This window comes from Carassius gibelio, chromosome A1, assembly GCF_023724105.1.
Source record: "Carassius gibelio isolate Cgi1373 ecotype wild population from Czech Republic chromosome A1, carGib1.2-hapl.c, whole genome shotgun sequence".
In the NCBI taxonomy this organism is placed as follows: domain Eukaryota; kingdom Metazoa; phylum Chordata; class Actinopteri; order Cypriniformes; family Cyprinidae; genus Carassius; species Carassius gibelio.
Window position 1 is genome coordinate 10277182 of NC_068371.1, and position 22010 is coordinate 10299191.

Here is a 22010-nt window from a genome sequence, read left to right on the forward strand (position 1 = left end):
GTGGATTTTTAGAAAGTGCGCAAAGTGTTCACGTGCACACTGACCACCATGTGGTTTTGAGAAAGTACACACAGCTTAGGGTGTGTACTTAAAGGTTACTAAGCATCGCAGAGGTGCTGAATCTCATGGGAGAGGCAAGCTCAATTTTACAAACCTCGGGCGAGAGGAGCATCACCTGAGGCAGCATATACAAGAAGACTTCTGTGACTGCCACCTCCACTTCCCGCTAGATGCGACAGGACCTGGCCGGGAGACCCCTCAGGGTGACCTGGCTGGACAGCTTTTTCACCATCCTCAAATATCTCCTGCTTTTCACACTAACCTCAGTATCAGAAAGTGTTAAAGATATAACATCATCCTCCCGAGGCTCTCTCTCGTCCGCCGCCCTTCTTTCTTTTTTTTTTTTACGATCACGAAAGGGAAATCCCTCTTTAAACCATTCAAACAGATCCACCTGTATTCTCAAGAGCTCATTCTTTTCCATGCCTCAACGCGGACAGGACCTGAACTGCGAGAAGCAGATGGCTGCCTTTTTTCCCCTTTTCTTTCAGAAGAGAGACGAACTAGAGCGGAGCTTTTCCCATTGAAAAAATGCTCACAATGCATGCAGATTGCCTCCTCAAAGACATGGCGTACGTGCTCTTCACCCAAACAAATGACGCAAAGATCACGTGTGTCATCAGGTGTCAAATAACACCGACACGGATGCACACATCGTCTAACCGCTTGCTAGTTTTCGCCATGATAAACAGAGAAAGATCGCCCTTACCGGTTCTTTCAGATGCACGCTTCAAACAAAACAGTCAGTGAAGATGAAGAAGATAATGACGTGCTCTCCCGGTGCTTATTTATAGTCGCACCGGTAGTGACGTCAAAGGCTGTCGCCAGTCAACAAGTTGGTGTTTTTTCAATGTATGCTTCAGACACGGGTCACGGCGAGGTGTTCCCCAAAGCGGGCCTTAAAGGACGCAGTTCGTAGTTTCCTCGAAAGGGAACTATGGATAACATTAAAGAACATTACAAATATTTAAAATAAATCCATAGCTTTCACCTTGCTCTCATTTCCCAAGTTGTGCTTCCCTTAATCTAAGGCTAATAAATGTATTTCACAATCTGGGTCATTATTTAATACAAAACCACACATAATGTTTCAACTGTATCTCTGTCAATCTCTCTGATACTTAGTTTTAATGAGTGCTGTCTGTCACTGTCTTTAATCAGTTCTGTGAATTACTGTATGATCATTCTTTATAAAGTAGCAACAATGTCGTTTTTAAGATGCAGTACTGTGCAAAATCTTAGGTACATTAGTATGTTCAGCCCAAAAAGCAGTAACAAAGCTATTTTTAAAATGTAAGGAGTAGAAAGTACAGATACTTACGTGAAAATGTAAGGAGTAGAAGTAAAAAGTCGGCTGAAAAATAATTACTGAAGTATAGATACCCCAAATTTCTACTTAAAGGGTTAGTTTGCCCAATTTGCAAAATTATGTCATTAATAACGTTTATCTTTGGAACACGGTTTAAGATATTTTAGATTTAGTCTGAGAGCTCTCAGTAACCTCCATTGAAACTGTGTGTACAGTATACTGTCCATGTCCAGAAAGGTAAGAAAAACATAATCAAAGTAGTCCATGTGACATCAGAGGGTCAGTTGGAATTTTTTGAAGCATTAAAAATACATTTTGGTCCAACAATAGCAAAAACTATGACTTTATTCAGAATCGTCTTCTCTTCCGTGTCTGTTGTGAACGGATCATTCGATGTAACCGGATCTTTTTGAAACAGTTCACCAAATCGAACTGAATCGTTTTAAACTGTTCACGTCTCCAATACACATTAATCCGCAAATGACTTAATCCACTGTTAACTTTTTTAATGTGGCTGGCAGTCCCTCTGAGTTAAAACAAATCAATATCCCGGAGTAATTCATGTACTCAAACAGTACACTGACTGAACTGCTGTGAAGAAAGAGATGAACACCGAGCCGAGACAGATAATGACTCGTTCACGAGTCAAGAACCGTTTCTGTTAGACGTGTCCGATTCAAGAACCGAGGAGCTGATGATACTGCGCATGTGTGATTCAGCCTGAAGCAAACCGACACACAGAGCGTTTGAACCGAACTGATTATTTTGGTGATTGATTCTGAACTGATTCTGTGCTAATGTTATGAGCCTAGGTAAACCAAAGGCTTGCAGTCATCACCAATGACGGCATTATGTCGAGTGCAAAAGAACCGGTGAACCGTTTTCTTCAACCGTTTTATTGAATCGAACTGTCATAAAGAACTACTGATGCAACTACTAGTCTAGAACACTAGAACACAGTATATTTTTAAACTTTCTACATAAAGTATACTTAAAAATATACTTGGGCTTTACTTAAGTATGCTTAATAAAATAAACTTGAAATATACTACTTTTTTGTAAGGGGTTGGAGGAGCATTGGATAAGCAGCGGTTCTCAAATCCAAGTCCTTGTGACCCCCTGCTCTGTTTTGTATGTCTCTCTTTGTTAACACACATAATTCAGATAATCAGCTCGTTAGAAGTGAGCTCCATGCATGAACTGCGTTACCATTGACATCTACATAGAGTTCATTGCTCCCTATTCCCCGAGCAGGGGAAATCTGTTGATGTTTACTTCACTTTGTAACATTCATTCAAGGATTTGCTCTGCACAGCTTCTTCTACACACGGATAAGTGTGATATCATATACCTCGGTAAATAATACAATTTAAATTCACATCTCGCACACTTTACTGCACTTTGAATGGGACATATATGTTCGCTTTGAACTGGAATCATGGCGGAATATCCTGTGATGTTCACTTCACAGGGCACTTACACTGGAATAGAACAAATGTCTGAAGTAATAAGAGAGACATACAGATTGTGTAGAGCAGGGGGTCGCAAGGCCTGGAATTGAGAACTGCTCGGATAAGGACACAGATCTCAGAGTGCCCCAGATGCGCCTGTGCATTAAGGAAGTGGATGGAAGTGCAAGGCCTCTGACATAGAAAAAAGCAGCATGTGCTCTTATCCTTAACCGCAGCAGTGACAGTGCATACATAATGCCCCTGAACAGATGGAGATAAGCTCGGGCATATTAAGAGATTGAATGTTTTGAAAGCAGACGGGAGGAAATGTCAGGTCATAATGAATTAACTGAGAAGGTTAGATCAGGTCAGATAAACATATTTTCTTTCATTGCTGTTATCTAATGCTATGATTTAATAATATCAGGTAATGCCGTACTTTGAATAAATATTCTAAAATATACAAATAAATAATAAAAAACATGAACTTTATTTCAATTAAATGGATGAATGAATTAATGGGTGAATGAATGTTCATAAGGGTGTCATGGGCAAAATGTGCATAAAAATGTTATGTACTTCAAGAGCAATTTATTATATCTATAATCAATCTTCATAGTGACTTGCAGGAAGAAATGAAGGCAACTGGAAGCTAACATTTTGTCTGTATTCTTCTGTATTTTTATTATTATTTATTTTTAGGTTTAATAATATTAATATCGTTTAAAAAAATGGACTTAAAGGAATCTTGTTACTGAGTTTGCACAGCCAAGCACCACTCACATGTTCTATAGGAAATATAAAAATGCAGTTGGACAATGTCATTTTGCATTTCATTTTATGCTGACAGCATTCATTTGAAAGGACAAATCTTCCAAAAGCAGTGACCTTGCCCCCTTACCCTTACACGGATTTCCTCGGCTGAACCAGGAAGTATTTTCTTTCCTCTCTCCAGTAGAATGAATCCTCAAAGTAGCATGATTAGCAAAAACGTGAGGAAAGCCACCCTCCAGACATGATTAATATGGATCTCTTTAGTGAGTCTTATTCCTGTACCAGTCTCCATAATCAGCAAAAAAAAAAAAAAAAAAAAAAAATCTAACAAGAGGTTAAGAAAAGGAATCCAAACTCAGTTCGAGGTATCTGTAGTCATTAGATGCCAGAATGGGTTTGAATGAACCTGAAAGAAACATTCAAGGAATACATATAAATTTTGCATTTAAATTAAAAAGTGTGGTCGCATAGGACAAGCTGTATAATTGTTTGAAGTGTGCACATGCATCACAGTTCCAGATAATTTATTCTGTTTATTCATGCATTTTTACCAACGACATGCAGCAATTACCTATTGTCTTTTTAAGGGGCTCTCCAATTAATGAGCTAACATTTGCCTTTCTTTCAAAACTGAATGAGTGAGTCATTTGTTTTAAAATAACCATAATTGTTCAAAAATCACAAATCACCTATTTTACAAAAAGGAATTATCAGAATCATTAAGTTAGCTGCTCAAAGTAATTTTATTTAAATAGGAGACAATATGAGAATTCAGTAGACTGTCTGGCTTCATAGTCTGCTTTAGTTCAAGAATGCTGAATAAATATGCTTTCCATTGATGCATTGTTTGTTAGAATAGGGCAATATTAGTAGCTGAGATACAACTAGTTGAAAATCTAGAATCTGAGCGTGCAAAAAAAAAAAAAAAAAAAAAGAAATTTGAGAAAATCAACTTTAAAATTGTCCAAACAAAATATGCAATGCATATTACTAAATTAATGATAATAAAAAAGGTTTTAATATATTTACAGTAGTAAATTTACAAAATATCTTCTTGGTACATGATTTGTATTTACTATCCTAATGTTTTTTGGCATTAAAGAAAAATTTATAATTTTAAACCATACAATATATTTTTGGCTATTGCTACAAATATATCCAAGTGACTTAAGACTGATTTTGTGGTACAGGGTCACATATGGTGGACGAGATCATCCTTTTCAAATAGTTTTTTTTATGTTCACTGTGAAAATAGTAATTTTGTAAACTATATCACGAAAATCCTCACAGACACTAGGTCTCATGCAGATATAAAAATTCTGGCTGAGATCTGAAAATAGCCAGCATGCTTCCAGCAGAAACACATTTGCTGTTCTGTCATATCATATCTGAGTATCATATCTTCTGTCTGGGACAGCTTAGAGACTTCTATCCTCTCGTCTCTTCTCTTCTTGAGCTCCTGGTCTAGTTGGCAAATCCATGAGACTCCTGAGTTTCAATTATTTAAGCACACCTCATCAATCACTTCCACCGCTCAAGTCTTTAGTATGAGGAAAAATATGCAATTGAATTATTTATCTGAAGCTGAACACAAGCTATTTTCAGATTGGGTTTTATCTTGCCAGTTGACATTGGGTTAAACATGATAAGAGTTTGAATGTTTGTGTTTGAATAAAATAGACATTTAAATGTTGGCTTTAGCTGTGTACCCAACTAACACAATGCAGAATGAAACTCATCATTGTGTTGGACATTAAAGTGCCCCTATTATGCCATTTTTTTAGGTTGCTAATATTGTCGTAGAGAGATCGGCTCTGGATTGGTCTAACGCGTACCGTGCATGTCGGAAATGAAATGCCCATAGCCATGATGGAATTGTCAATGGTTTATTGACAGTGCTGCACACTTGTCAGTACATAGAAAAGATGGTGTGGATTGTACCTTACCAGCTTGAGTCGGGGTCTGATGATAAAATGGTTTAACTGGCTGACTGACAAGAGACTGATTCACAAGCATGACTGGAGCAGGACATTTCTCAGTGGTAAGTGTCAAGTTTTGACAAGTTTGTGGTAATTATGAGATGTGATAAAACAAATTTACTCACAGCATAGGATACAGCATCTTCTTGACATGATGCTAACCACACGGAAATTTTACTGTGTTTGTGGGCCGCCAAGTTAGGGACTTAAAATGTGGGCATATATTATGTAAATGTGTTACTTTGTGACGTAGAGCCATAACAGAATAAGATTCAAATTCCTGACGACTCGTTTAGGCAATTGAGAGCCTTTTTAATTATTTTTTTATTTATTTTTTTGATAGACAATAACGTTATCTATCATGCACTGTTGGGTTCACAACTTTGCAGATAGTCTATATTCACGTACAGTTACATGACACTAACTGAAGTAGCATTTATAAAATTCACAGAGAAGGGTTTGAAAACCAGCTCCTAAATGTGCAATATAAAGTTTCCATGTCAAAAAAATGTGAGCGCATACAGCACACCGGCTTTGAAACACAGGGCCCTATTTTAATGGTCTAATCGCTAAGTGTAAAGCACTCGGCGCAGGTGCACTCAGGGCATGTCCAAATCCACTTTTGCTATTTTAACGACGGAAAAACGGTCCGTGCGCCGGGGGGCATTTTTGGAATGGGTTGTCCGAATTCAGATAATCTACAGGACAAGCAGGAATCCACCAAAGTTTCCAGAGGTGAAGAAGGTGTGGGGTGAAGTAAAATGTCATTCATCATCATTATAAGTAGTAATAGTCTGTAAGGGAAACAGGTCAATTTAGCTCAAAGGGAATCATTTAAGATTTTAAAGGGAATTTGAACAGAATCACTGTTTCACGGCTGATCATTGAGACGTCCTGCGATTCAGTGAACGAGCCGTTTAACATCAAATCTGCGCTGGATACTAATATCCACACTATAGTGAAACACTATCAATTAGCACAGTAACAAGATCAGCAGTTTAAGACATTAACTTGTAAGCACAAAACACAAGATACTTCTCTTTTCAATATGAATAAGGCTTTATTAGATAATTCTAAGACATATAAACTAATCTAACACATAAACGCACGCACTCACACATTCACACAAGTTCCAGGAAGATATAAAGTTAGGGAAAGATGAGTTTAAGAGAATGGAAATATGGAATCCCAAGTTCACAGCAATACGTTAAATTGCATAGACATGAACAACCATCAATCACTTAATTAACGCTCGCATTGAGTTCCTCAATGGGGTTAAAATTATATTAGATACACCAGCACAAATGTCAGAGTCTGGAGGTAAAGTTACTTGCGTCTCCTGTGAAAAAGGAGTCTCGGTGAAAGGGCTATGCCGAGGTCGTTGATTGGCTGGAAGTTCAGTCGCTGAAGTGACGTCTTGGAAAGCCCGTGGTTGTTGGGCGTTGGCTGAAAGTGCAGAGTCGTGTGCGCTGGTTGAAATTGAACGGGCACCCGAGGTCAGGCGTCAGAGACTCGACGTTACAAAACTTAACTCAGAACACGAAACTCTCAAACGGAAAAGAAAATAAATAAAGTTTGACGAGACAAGGTTGTGTTCCTTCTCATCGTGGCTAAGTAGCAGCAGGCTTGCAGGCCGAAGCACGCTGGAACCGCGCTCAAAGAACAGTGATGATTAAACAGCATGGCTAGAAGCTACAAGCTAGCAGAAGCATAGCTAGAGACTAAAAGCTAAAGCTAGGTAGCAAAGCTACAAGCTAAAAGCTAAGAGCAGGCATGACTAATAGCAGAGACTAAAAGCCAGAGACTAAAAGCAGAGAGCAGGCATGACTGATAGCACAAGGAAGGCTAGAACTAAAAGCAACGATTTTACGATGTCCTCAGTTTTTAAACTGGCCTGTTGGCCACACCTCAAATGTTGTCTTGACCAATCAGATATTGTCTTGGCTCGGGGGTATCATAAATCATTTGTTTATCTTACCAAGCATGTGGTCCGAATTTTCCTGCCTTGCATGGTCTAATTTTGGACATGATTCCTATAACACGAATACGATACATGGGACAAATAAATTATTGTCAGGGCTAATTCAAGCAAGAATATTCGATCACACACATACCAAACATAATTATAAATCGTTTAGCTATGCCATAGTTATTTAAAAAAAAACATACACAGTAAGTGATTATAACATGATAGGCAAATGTGTGGGTTACACATAAATGAATATGGAGTGATGCGATGGACTGATTCATTTATGAGTCTTTTTGAGTTCATTCTGTTCCATATATATATGTACAAAAGCAGTTTCTTTGCCATTCTCATGACAAAGACTTTTCTGTGTAGACAGAGGTTTAAAGCCCTTCCCCCCCTTAGGAATTTCAGTCTGTTTCTGCTAGGTGGGGGGAAGTCAATGGAAGTGTTTAACTCATGGGTTTCCATGTGATGTCCAGCGTTGCATTTCAATTACGAACAACACATTTGGCACCAAATTTCTCTTCTTTGAATTGAAATTGTAAATAATTGTTCTAGTGGTGTTAATGTTGAAGCTGTTGTGTGAACAAGTTGGTTGGTCATCTTGCTTGGTTCTTGTGGCACTAGAACTGATTTATGACTTCCTGAGGAATTGGGGTCTCCTGTTTCAAACATCGCTTTGATAGACTCTTAAATTTGTCTGGTTCGACTCATTTCTGTTACAAGTCTGAACTGCAAATAGGTATCCTAATTCTAATACATGCAATGACTATCCATCATTACATATTTATATTTATGTAGCCTACACAATAATATTCTTATACACTGTAATTCTTTTGTTTTTAATATTTGGCATGTTCGTGTGATTCACATCCCGGTGTGTAATAAGCAAAGTCAACGCACACTGTGGACCCGCGCAGAGGCACATTTTCTACAAACGCCCTCTTTAAATAACAAAAAAATATTGCGCCATTGACTTGACCAGGTTTGAGTTAGTCTATGGCACAGTCTCTTTTCAGCTCCTTTAAATAAACACACCTTTTTTTTTTAGACCAGCACGCCCATAAGTGCACAAATGAGCGCAAATGCATTTGCTAATTAAACAATGTGGCACTGGACAGGGAAATATGAACGGCCCTGGACTGAAACTTGGACTGGGCCTTGCATCGCATTGTGCCGGGTGTATGATAGGGCCCACAATCTTTATGGTCAAACGTGCCACCCTTGCATTAGTAGTTCTGCGGGGAAACAGATTATGTGTTCAGATGTAGGTTGGGTTTCCAGATATTGGATATGCATCTGATTTAAAACCACATTTGAAAGTGGCTCAGATCAGATGAAAAAAATTCTGATCTCGTGAGGATTTTTGTGTTTACACCTGTGCAAGAAGTTCCAACCTGTGTCAGATGTGAGCAAAAAATCTGATTTTTTATTTTATTTTTTGTCCCAGTGTAAATGCAGCCTTTGTCATGTCACAGTGACAGCAGGAAAAATTTATTAATTGTGAAATATTTTAATTGCAAAAAACAACTATTTTTTAATATATATATATATAGTCAGTGAAACATTTTTTCTGCTGGCACCCATTGGTACTGTGAACTTGTGAGCACAAACTCCAAAGTAAAGATCAATGGCGTATTAATGAGATACTTCAGCATTATTGAGGAAATATGTAACACTGGCGGAGTAATGAGGCCTTTGGGACTTGTACTCTGGGAATCTAAATATGACTGTCACATCTTCTGAAGATTGAAGTACACACTGAATGGCTGCCAGCTTCTGTTGCCCAGGCAATCTTTTTTATTATAATTATATATATATATATATTTTTTTTTTTTACAAGGAACCATTTGGCTGGAGCTCCTTGTAACTCAAGCTCAGTCTATCAAATCAAAAAGAAGCATGTTTGAATGTGATCTAGAGAGTTAATTAGAGCTGTTAATAGTTTTCATTACTCAGACTTAGCTGATGGCTGTCTGAGGAGTTTTCAGAAAGGGCTTTGTGTCTATCTTCAGGACAGTGAGGCACTGGTAGGTGTAAGACAGGACTATTTTTGTACATTTTAAGAAGGTGTTGGTGGTGGTCTTGTTGGTTATGGTAAAATGGACATCATATAAGTTATATATTTGAGCACTAGAAAAATACAATAAGAATGATTTACTTTTTTATGCCAATTACAGAACATCCTGAGATTGCTAGAAATGCAGCATTTACAATGATTTACAATGAAAATATGTGTTGATGAGCTGATGGCCAGTTATAGAGATGCTAATAATACAAATGTGCCATAATGTAAATAAACCGCTCTCTATTTATATAGATAGCATTTACATTGATAGCTGTTATTACACAGTAATAATGAGTTGATTTGCACTCAAACAGATGGTAATCATGCAGATATAGGCACATTCAACATAAAACATACTCACACATATATGAAAACTGTTTAAAAATAAAACAAATAAAGAAAAAAGCGATCGCTAAGTTCCGCCTCCATCAGAAGACAGGTGTGTCAGAGCACACCTGGCGTTAAAGCCATCACGAGAGAGCGCCAGAAATAAATAAACTATCTTTCGCCTATCTTTCACTTTTTTTTGTGGATCATCTCACTCTGTTTGTGACACTGTATGCTGCAAAACTATGCCGTTTTTTACCAACAAGACACAATTTATGATCGTGAGTTATTCCATAACAGACACAAACACTACTGTCCCTGAAAAACTGAAACATAAACAAAGGAATTATCATCCATATTACAACGTTATAGCTACATTGGACTAAACCTGCTCCATGAGATGTCGTTCAGTGGACCTTTACCTTTCTAATTGAACTAAAGAACTTCATTTTTCATGTTTTGATGTGTACTGCTTGTACAAATGTAGCAAATACAGTCTTTATAAGCTTTCAATTGAAAAACAACATGATATATAGTTTGTCAAGATTACATTTTAAATTTGTCCCATTCCATTTAATCTATTTGTAAATAGTGACACGAGTGGAGGACGCCTGAGTCGGGGTGCAGGATAACAGGTTAAGTCATATCTTAAATCCAGGAAAATTTTAGTGGCTATCGGACAGTTTCTCTTCCTTCTGGGGTTCCTCAAGGGTCCATTCTAGGGTCATTACTTTTTAGTCTGTACATTTGGTAACATAATTAGGAAATATAAAATCTCCTTTAATTTCTATGATGATGACTCTCAGTTTTCAACTGCTCAATTGCTAAATCAGGTAGCACCTATGTGGTTGTGCAGTTTTGTTTTTATGAGCCCAGTTAGTTATAGCGAACATGCACATAACTATACAGCTTTGCTACACATTTTATTATTTAATTAATCTTAATCTAAACAATTTAGATTTAGGTATGAACTAATAAATAAACTGAATTTAAATGTATTATTATAAATTAAATAAATAATATGAAGCAAACACAATTCCTACTTATGTGCTAAAAATAATGAATGGACTATAATGAGAAATAATTAGATGTTTTTTTTTTTTTCATAATTTTTCCATGAACATTGAACACAACTACAGATGAAGTATTCCAAACCACACTTCAGACAAAAAAAGATATTTAAGTTCATAAACCAGTTATCTGACTAAATAATAAAAAAAAAAAAAAAAAAAAGACATACGAGTTGTTAGCCCGTCATCATATGAACACAGCTGTGCTTACACAAAGCTGCCCGATATGCTTGTTTGCTTTGCCAGTTTCAGAGTTCCCAAGTGCCAGAGACTGCTCACTGGCAGCTGAGCAATGGGTGGGTGACAAGGCTTGTGGTTTGCCAGGGTGTCACTGATATACATAACCCAGTAGTGAGAGATTTTTTGCACTTACCCTGCTTTGCTGTTCCTCCTATTAATAACCCTCCATAAACACTGTGTCCAGCCTATACTGACTCCTCTACATACGCAGAGTGTCTGTCTGTTTTTAACTTTCAGAGTTATCACTTTAACTTTAGTAAGGGTTAGAAAAGCAAAAATGTTTCCCCTTCTACCCTAACCAAAGAAAGATAGATGGAAATACCTTGTCCTAAATCTCTATCTATATTTTTATAACACGTACTTTGAAACTACATAATTGTGAAAATTGTCATTTGTCATAAGTCATTTGTTTATTGTGACACTAAAAACACTGACCATCTGTTATGAACAAATGGTACAAGTGAAAAAAGTGAAAGTGAAGTGAAAGTGACATTCAGCCAAGTATGGTGACCCATACTCAGTATTTGTGCTCTGCATTTAACCCATCCGAAATGCACACACACAGAGCAGTGAACACACACACACACTGTGAGAACACACCCGGAGCAGTGGGCAGCCATTTATGCTGCGGCGCCCGGGGAGCAGTTTGGGGTTCGATGCCTTGCTCAAGGGCACCTAAGTCATGGTATTGAAGGTGGAGAGAGAGCTGTTCATGCACTACCCCCACCCACAATTCCGTCCGGCCCGAGACTCTAACTCACAACCCTTCGATTGGGAGTCCAACACTCTAACCACTAGGCCACGACTTCCCCAACCAAACTACATTAATAATAATACTAATACTAATAATAATATAGTTAATTAAATTATATTAAAGGGGTCATATGGTGCGATACAATTTTTGTTACAAGTGTTACAAGCTCTTGGTCAATAAAGGTCTGTAAAGTTGCAAACATTAAAGTCTCAAATTCAAAGAGATATTATTTATAAAAGTTAAGACTTATAAGTCTTAAGATTTATAAGTCAGACCTTGTCTTTCTATGGGCCGGCGTGCCCTTAGAACAAGTGTCCCGGCATGTTGTGGTCACAACAGATGCCTCTAACACGGGCTGGGGCGTGACATGCAACGGGCAGGCAGCTTCAGGGTCCTGGACAGGACCTCAACTGCTTTGGCACATCAACTGTCTGGAGTTGCTGTCAGTGCATCTAGGGTTACGTATGTACCTGAGACGTTTTAGAGCCTCTTGGCCAGAAAACATTTATTTTTGCTCCATTAAGATCAATGCTACAGGTAAAAATAGTTAAATATTCATGTACATTAAAGCAAATCACATTAAATGGGCAGTTCCGAAAGCTACAGTCGATGCTGCGCTGATCAGTGCATTGGGAAACGTCTTAATCGTGACCAGCTGTGAATGATGTGTGTAACACGTCGATAGAATTGACCCAGAGGTAATATAGCCTCTGTTGATGACGTCATCAGAGTGCACCCGCAACATGGGGCTATAAATATATAAGCCACAGGTCTTTTGTCTTCAGGTCATTCTGTGCATGTGTGCATCAGAAACCAATCTCAGGTTCTTCCATTTGGCCTAAACCTTATCACCCCACACATACACAAAATGCATGGATGCAGTGCTTGCTCCATTATGACTTCAGAGCATTTGACTTTGAATTACATCAATGATTGTTTAATAATAGCACAATCGCAAGAGATGGCGCTACAACACAGAGACATCGTGTTAGCTCATCTAGTTTCTCTAGGGTTGAGATTCAACACCAAGAGAAGTGTTCTTATATGGCCAGAGAACAACTTATGTTGGGATCGTTTGGGATTCGATCACGATGCGAGCACAACTGTCTCCCTTTCTAATCGAGACCATTTGGCAGACCATGAGAGAGGTCAGGCTAGGCCAAGATCGCACTGTTCATCAGTACCAAATGATGTTAGGTTTCATGGCTTCAGCATCTATGGTGATTCCTCTGGGGCTGTTGCACATGAGACCATTTCAGTTGTGGCTAAAAGCCAGAGGATTTCATCCAAGAGTCAATCCTCAAAAGCAAATAAAAGTGATGCGCCGCGTGCTTCGTACACTATCTCTGTGGCTCAGACCCTGGTTCCTTGCCTTGGGTCCCACTCTAGGGGCATTGTGCCGTCGCAGACTGCTGACGACAGATGCCTCCCTGATGGACTGGGGAGCGGTCTTTGTTGGCCATCCAGCTCAAGGGGAATGGGAGGGTCATCAGCTCGATTGGCACATCAAATTGGCTCTGAAATATTTTCTACATCAATTAAGGGGCTGTCATGCCCTACTATGGATGGACAACACAGCGACAGTCTCTTATATAAATCACCAGGGAGGTCTGCGCTGCCGCAATCTATACAGAATAGCATGGCAGATTTTTCTTGGGGTCCAGGTCAAATTCCTGTCAAACAGGGCTGTTTACATTCTATGTGGGAGCAGCTTTACTGTCCAGACAGACACTATCGACAGGGGAACGCAAACTCCACCCGTAAGTAAATTTAAATCAATATATTGTTTTCTGTAAGTGAGTAAACAAGATGATTTTCACATAATTTAGAAAGACAAATTATAGGCTACAAGCTCCAGTTCACAAAACCTGGGAACCATTGTTCTTTATGTGTTTTTTTATTTTTATTTACATTTTTAGTTTTTCACTAACCACGCATAACATTTTTTTTCTCAAAAACACAATCATGTACGTACATGCATTTCACATATTATTATAGCCCTGTTTGTGCTGATTACAGTGAGATTAGATTAAGCCTATTTAGATATTTATAAGAAACTGAAAAAAAGCACAAATGTCAGAGCATGACAAAACTTCTCCAGCCCCCAAAAATACCATTAGACTCCAGAGGGTTAAACAAATTTGGAAAAAATTTACAAAGTGGAGGTGGACCTCTTCGCCTCCCAACAGACAGTTTCTCTGCTCCCGGGAGTTCTAGCTGGAGTTCGCCAACAAGGGTTTTGCCTCTTGCTGATAGCACCACGTTGGCCGAACAGAGTGTGGTTCTCGTAGATAATATCTCTCCTCGATGGCTCGCCATGGACAATTCCAGAGAGGAGAGACCTTCTGTCTCAGACAGAGGGCACGATATTCCATCCCAGGCCCGACCTGTGTAATTTTCATGTTTGGCCCCTGATGGGTACCAATTGAGAAACACAGGGCTTTCGCCAGATGTTATTGAGACCATTCTAAGTTCTAGTTCTTCCTCCACTAGAGGCGTTGTACATAATGTAGATCCAGTCAACTGCCAGATTGCTTCAGTTCTGGACTTCATGCAAGAGAAGTTATCAACAGGCACATGCCTTGCCACTCTTAAGGTGTATGTGGCCGCTCTATCGGCTTGCCATGCCTTGGTTGACAGGGCAACCTCTGCTGTCTAGCTTCCTTCGTGGGGCAAGGCGACTGAGGCCTACAGCAGAACCAAGATGCCTTCTTGGGATTTATCTATAGTTCTCGAGGGTCTGGTTGATAAGCGTCGAATAAACTTCTAACTCTTAATATTTATATTTGTAGTATTTATACTACATGCTACAGCAATACTAATAGTAGTAAGGTAGCAACCTTTTCTGAACATAGCCTATAATGTCTGGCTTGGGTTGTGCTTCTGATACAGTCCAGCAGGTGCTATGTGGCACTCAAGCTAAAAATATATGGCCCTGAACTCCAGACCTCAGCAAACCACTAACTGTGCTCTTTTCGCCTCTTACGATCCATCGAGGTCTGTGAAATGACAGACTATTCCTCCATCTAAATGAAGACATTATGGATTTACCATCTCTATCGAAGTTTTACGACAAGCAAAGTTTGATAAATGAAGTTTCTATAAATTCACTTTTTTCATTTTTTTTTCTTTACTGGATGGATGGAAATATTTGTGCTCAGCTGAGATGTGTGGGTCCTCAAATCTGGCTCGTGAGATCCACTTTCCTGCAGAGTTTAGCTCCAACTCTAATCAAACAAGCCTACCTGTGATTTGCTAATGATCCTAAAGAAATTGATTAGCAAAACCAGGTGTGTTTGATTAGCATTAGAGCTAATCTCTTAAGGAAAGTGGATCTTGTGAGCCAGATTTGAGGATCACTGATCTAGAGAAATTTTATTGAGACAATTCAGCGAATGTTTTTTTTCTTCTTCAGAAAGGATGCATTTAGTTGATCAAAAGGGACAGAAAAGGTTTCTATTTCAATTAAAAACCATTTTTTTTTTTTTTATTGTTCTATTGATTAAAGAAGCCTTATATATATATATACACACATATCCCAAAATATTAGGGAGTATAACTTTCCACTCAATATTTTTATTTTTGTGGATCCAATCACATAAATGCATCTCAGCAGAACGGATGTCACACAAATCTTGATGACTTTCTATTTCTGAATGCTGTTTGATAAGACATAAGCAAAAAAAAAAGCATTTGCTGGAAAAGTGCAGTGTGAAAGACAAAGGTCTGAACAGCACGATCTGGACACATCCATTGAAAGTCTCAGGTGAAAGAGAGATTTTGTGGTTGTAAATGGTTCAGTATATCAAACTGTGTGGCCCTCAATACCCTCTGAGATCAATAGATCTGTAGAAACCCTCTGCTGGGTTTCAGTGGAGCTGTGAAAGAGCCAAATCAAAGGAACCTGCAGGAGGGAATTCTGGGAGAGTGGGATTAAACACATTCCCACTAAACAAATGGACAAGACCACTGCTGTCTGACCAACCAAAAGATACACTTGTATCACAAACATCACAAAGTATTAGGCGTGGATTTAATCAATTATGTGATGTGCAATACAATTTGTTGGTTCGTTTCACCCTAAAAGATTATTTCTTGTTAAAATTGCATTACATAAAATTATAGAAATTATATTGATATCAAAATTGTTTAATCAAGGGTCAAAATGTGCTAACCAGTTATTTTAATATTATTTATATATTTTATACAAATGTGTGTGTGTGTGTGTGTATAGGTTATATACGATCCATTGTTGAAAATCAGCCAATGATCAGGGCCAGTTATATCCTGTCATTCAAAAAGCTGTGTGAAGAAAATACCTTGTGTTGAATTTAGGGCTTTCAAAATTAATGTGACAGTAACTTATTAACAGTTACAAAACAGCTAAATATATCCAGGGTCTATATGACTCAATGAATCAATCAAAGTTCAACCCAGGGTTGGCAGATTTTTCTCTATACCAAACATTATTTGTAGCGCATCTCCCATTAAATAATAACCAATAATTATTGATAAGAAACAAAGTCTTATCTTTCAAATTCAGTCCATTCTTTCATGAAATTTAAACAATAATAACGTTTTGACACTCTTAAAGGTGATGTTTACAGATCACTGTATTGCCTCAGTTCAAATCAGTTTAAATCAGTTTTTATGTTTTACATTTTTGGTTTTCATTTAAATTTTAGTTTTTTTTAATTTAACAGTGCTTTAGATTTTTTTTTTTATTAGGTTTATGTTTTAATACTTTTATACACTGTAACTTTATTAATTACTTAGACATGTTAGTACTTAAAACGTAATTTATGTTTAAAATGTAATATATTTTATTTCAGCTGTATATCAATTGAAATAATTTGTATTTCTTTCTTTCTTTAATCTTAAAATTGCCGCACAAGTTTCCGAAAGAAGGAAAGCATGCATTAACACTTCATTCACACTTTTAACCCTGGCAACTGATGGAGACGTGTCGGCCTCATTTCTGCTCTCCGGGTGCCATGGCCAGGTTGTGCCTACAATTAGAGCTCTGACAACTCTTCCCTGGCTAAAAAGTGAGGATGACTGTAAGACCATTTTATGGACCTTTGTAGTGCGAAACATAAGGTGGGCTCAGGGTTGGGCATACAGAAAAAAAAAAAAAATCACATGTGTGTTGAAGTAATCAGGTCACCAACACATGGTGACCTCTTAGGTCTGGGAGAAATAACGAAGTGCACAAAGCACGGCCAGCAACTCCAGGCAGTTGATGTGCCATGTCAGATGGCGACCACTCCACAGACCGCGGGCAGGGTGGCCACTCATGACCGCACCCCAGCTGGTGAGGGATGTGTCCGTCACTAGGATCACGCGGCGACAAGGAGCTTCCAGCATCGGGCCCTGAGACAAGAACCAAGGCTTCCTCCACCTATCCAAGGCACGTAGGCAGCGCCGCGAAGTGGGTTTCCCCTCAGGAAAAACGTAGTGCGAAGTGGGTTTCCCCTCAAGGAGAACACCTTGGTGCCGAACCGTAATCTGCTCAGATTGAGCTGATATCAACCAATCCTCAATGTCGTTGAGTCGTGAAAGTGTGGGGTGAGAGTGCAAGGCCAGTGGAAGATCCGTATTGGTAGGCTTTTGCCCCCAAAAGCAAAACCTCAGGAACTTCCGATGAAGAAGGATGGAGATAAGTGCATCTTTTTGATAGATCGTGACACACCAGTCCTCGGACTTGGCCTGTGCAGGCATGCTGAACTTCAGTCCCTCTGACTGAACGGTTCAAAAAGCACAGATCTAAAAAAGGACACAACACCTCAGTGTAGTACCGGCTGTAAGACCCGGACTCTGCAACCCAGAGGGACCACCTCGATGGCCTCCGTCCTCAGAGAGTCTACTTCTGTTCCATTACCAGAGCCTGCTTGGGGATCACCACAACTGGATTCTGTGGCCTCTCACTTCAGTGTACAGGACCCACTGAGACACATTTGGCAGCGTTTTCATGCTGCCAAATAGTCTACTAAGGGAAGCATCAGAGCAATTAGCTCGGTGCCCTGAAGCGGCGCACCAGCAGGACACGGCTGAACTAGCTGCTCTGGAAACCTCCCAGGAGGTCGCAAGCCTCTTAGCACCACTACGTTTCTGGGCGGTAACTGAAAGTGAAAGTGAAGTACACTTGGCTGGGGCTGTGTCCCTACTTTTTTTTTTTTTGGCAAGGAAAACACACAGCCTGAACGCTGCCTGCTCTCGCCCAAAACGTCTCTTGATTGAAGCTCAACAATGGATTTTATCAGTGTACAAACCAAACTAGATAAGACTCACAAACAGATAGCAACTGACACACACATAGAGCGCTTGCTGACAACAGAAGGCTGATTCTCGGCTTCGCCGCTCATGCTTTTATGCTTACTAGTTTCTGAAGTCACCCGCCTATGACGTCTCGCCCTTCCATTGGACTGATTATACACGTTGTTCAGAGACGTTCACCGGACGCATTCCCCATTCATTCTTTATACAGCTCGAGTTCCTGAACTCTCTCTCTCTCTCTCTCTCTCTGTCTCTCTCTCTCTCTCTCTCTCTCTCTCTCTCTCTCTCTCTCTCTCTCTCTCTCTCTCTCTCTCTCTCTATATATATATATATATATATATATATATATATATATATATATATATATATATATATATATATATATATATATATATATATTAGTCTCAGTTAACAACACTGGACAAGCAAAATAAATTGACTAGATAGTGCCAAATATGTTGCATCAACAAAATATGCTTATTACACATGATGTCTTCATTAATGGACATTATCATCTCTACTCCAATACATTAAATTTCTTGCGTAAATTGAATGGAATCATGCTGTTAAATATTACATGTGTGAAAAATAAATCAGCTACATACTTTAAGTCATTAACCAATAATGGCAATGAGATTTAACAATGGTTTCAGCGATAAAAATGTAAATATGGTTCCCTCATGCTGAGCTATATGACAGATAAACAACAATTAGCTATGGGCTTTAACTCAGTCCATCTCAAGCTCTCTGTGTCGAGGAGTGTAAAGATTCTTTCCCGAGGCCTTGTCTGTTCCTCTGTCCATTCGATTGTGTCAGAGTACATAATGAAAATCCCAGGAAGCCTTGTAAATGGGCGGGAGATGAGGATAAAGACATTACTTGGCTGACAGGCAGCTCTAAAGCAGCTACTTTATTTTGATGAGCTGCTTCAGGCCCTTTGTGTCACTGCATAGATAGAGGAGTCTACATTACTTTGCATTAGCTCATGGTAATAGCTCCCATGGCTGTGGGAACATATTGTTCACAGAGGGTTCAAAACCTTCATCTGGACATTGATACAGCCAGGGGTGTTTGTGGCGTGTAGCAGTCCAGTCCAGCTTTTAGAATGACAGCTTTGACTTCATGAATTTCAAAGTGTCTCCCATTACCATTTTGCCATCGCATTTGTAATAAGATAAGCAGGGACAGTGTTATATGCCATCAGCTTCTTGGTCACCACTCCAACCAAGGGCCTCCTCCATCGATTGCTCAGTTTTGCCAGGAGGCCATCAACTCTGATTATAAAGGTCACATGCTCCTTTGAACCTTCAATGCAGCAGAATTTTTTTGTACTGTAGTCTTGTAGGGTGTATCAAAACAACTTGTCTCTCAGCTCTGTAGGCAGTTCCTTTGACCTCATGGCTTGGGTTTTGCTCTGATATGGATTTTCAGACTGTACGTGGTTAGGTGTGTGCTTTTCCAAATCATGTCCAATCAACTGAACTTGCCACAGGTTAAATCCAAATGATGTGTAGAAACATCTTAACATTCAGAAACATCCAGTGAAAATGGGAAGCTCCTGACCTAAATTTCAAGTGCCCCAGAAAAGGGTGAGAATATTTATGCAACACAATTATTCCAGTTTCTTTCTTATTTTTAATGAATTTTGAAAAGTTTTCACTAATCTATTTTTAAGATTTGTCATTATGGTGTAAGAAGAGTAGATTGACGTGGGAGAAAGTACTTTAAAGCATTTTAACATAATGCTGCAACATAACAAATTGTGAAAAAAAAGTTTGAATACTTTTGCAAGACACTTTATACATACATTTGGAACATGCTGTATTGTTTTGGAATTTCAATTAATTTTCATTCCACTTCCTTATATTCAAATTCAAATGCAATTTTGCATCCTGTTAGCTGCTGAATATCGCACAACCCTTCTAAGTTGCTGGGTACTAAAACAACACATAGAGCTCATGCAAATAACCACTACTATTGCATTACCCATTCAGTCTGTCATTATAACTCTAGAGGCTAAGGCTTCCTTTCTGCATAATCATGAGTATCATGAATAGTTTCGCTATCTTAGAGTTCACAAGCAATTAAAATACACCACTTACCATGATTTAAAGTGTTAGTTCACCGAAAAAAGAAAATTATGTCATTAATGACTCACCCTCATGTTGTTCCAAACTCGTAAGACCTCCGTTCATCTTAGGAACACAGTTATAGATATTTTAGTCAGAGAGCTTTCTGTCCCTCCATTGAAAACGTGTGTAAGGTATAATGTAGTTAGAAAGGTAATAAAGACATCTTCAAAGTAGTCCATAATGACATCAGAGGGTCAGTTAGATTTTTTTTGAAGCATCAAAAATAAATTTTGGTCTAAAAATAGCCAAAACTACAACTTTATTCAGCATTGTCTTCTCTTCCAGGTCTGTTGTGAGTGAGTTCAAAACAAAGCAGTTTGTGATATCCGGTTTGCGAACAAATCACTCGATGTAACCGAATCTTCTAGAACCAGTTAAACAAATCGAACTGAATCGTTTGAAACGGTTTGCGTCTCCAAAACGCATTAATCCACAAATGACTTAAGATGTTAACTTTTTAATGTGGCTGACACTCCCTCTGAGTTCAAACAAACCAATATCCTGGAGTAATTAATGTACTCAAACAGTACACTGACTGAACTGGTGTGAAGAGAGAACTGAAGATGAACACCGAGCCGAGACAGATAACGAATGAATGATTGACTGATGATCGAATGGAGGTCTTACGGGTTTTGAGGGAACGACATGAGGGTGAGTCATTAATGACATAATTTTCATTTTTTTGGTGAACTATGCCTTTAAGTTTAGCTCTCTGGAGGTTTCCCTCATCTTTGAGCTCTTATGTCATGATAGTCATAAGAAAAGTTTGCTATGTATTTACTATCCATGATCATGATGGAAAACCAGAGTGAATTACACTTATTAATCTATGGGTTAATTGTTGCCATTAATAGGATTTAGAAATGTAAATTTTAAGCCTACTACAAAATGTATTTTTTCACAAAATGCGATATCCGCCAGCCCAGTTTCTTTACAAAGTGTGATATAGGCTATAGAACGTTCAGGATGTCACGCGAGGAGAGAGTCACCGCCGGTGAAGTGCTCCAAGTTTGCTCAATGATTTAACGAAAAGTGGACCAGGATAAAATACTCCTGCATCTGTCAACAATAAAAAAATGCAGCAGGGAACAAGTCTCCGCTGATGTCAAGAAGAAAGCCAGGGAGGTTGCTGTTCACACACCAAATGCGAATAGAGCGTCTGGCGCAAATGCTCTTTAGAAAATCTTTCTTAAAACCCCTATTGTGAAAGTCAAAGGTGTCTCTAGACGCGTGAATGAGGCAAATTCGCGTCTTCCACGCCGCGCTAAACGCCTTCACGCCGCGAGACCTCCAGACGCACGTAAACGCGCCTTTGCATTGCGTTTTGCAAAAAAAAAAAAAAAAAACTAAAAAAAAAAGTTATGTTGTGTATGTTCTGATCTTATTATTATTAATCAATCTTAGGAATATACTATTCCATATATTATTCCATATATGTATTGTTTTTTTTTTAAAGTGGGGGTGAAATGCTATTTCAAGCATAATGAGTTTTTAACACTGTTAAAGAGTTGGATTCCCATGCTAAACATGGACAAAGTTTCAAAAATTAATTTGTATGTTTGAAGGAGTTCTGTTCCAAAAATACTCCTTCCGGTTTGTCA

General features: G+C 38.7%; 1 protein-coding gene across 1 annotated transcript in view; it reads right to left on the bottom strand.

Annotated features, from left to right (window-relative positions):
• Positions 1-22010, bottom strand: part of LOC127990556 (receptor tyrosine-protein kinase erbB-4-like) — a 209442-nt gene that overhangs the window by 146632 nt on the left and 40800 nt on the right. The window lies entirely within an intron of this gene.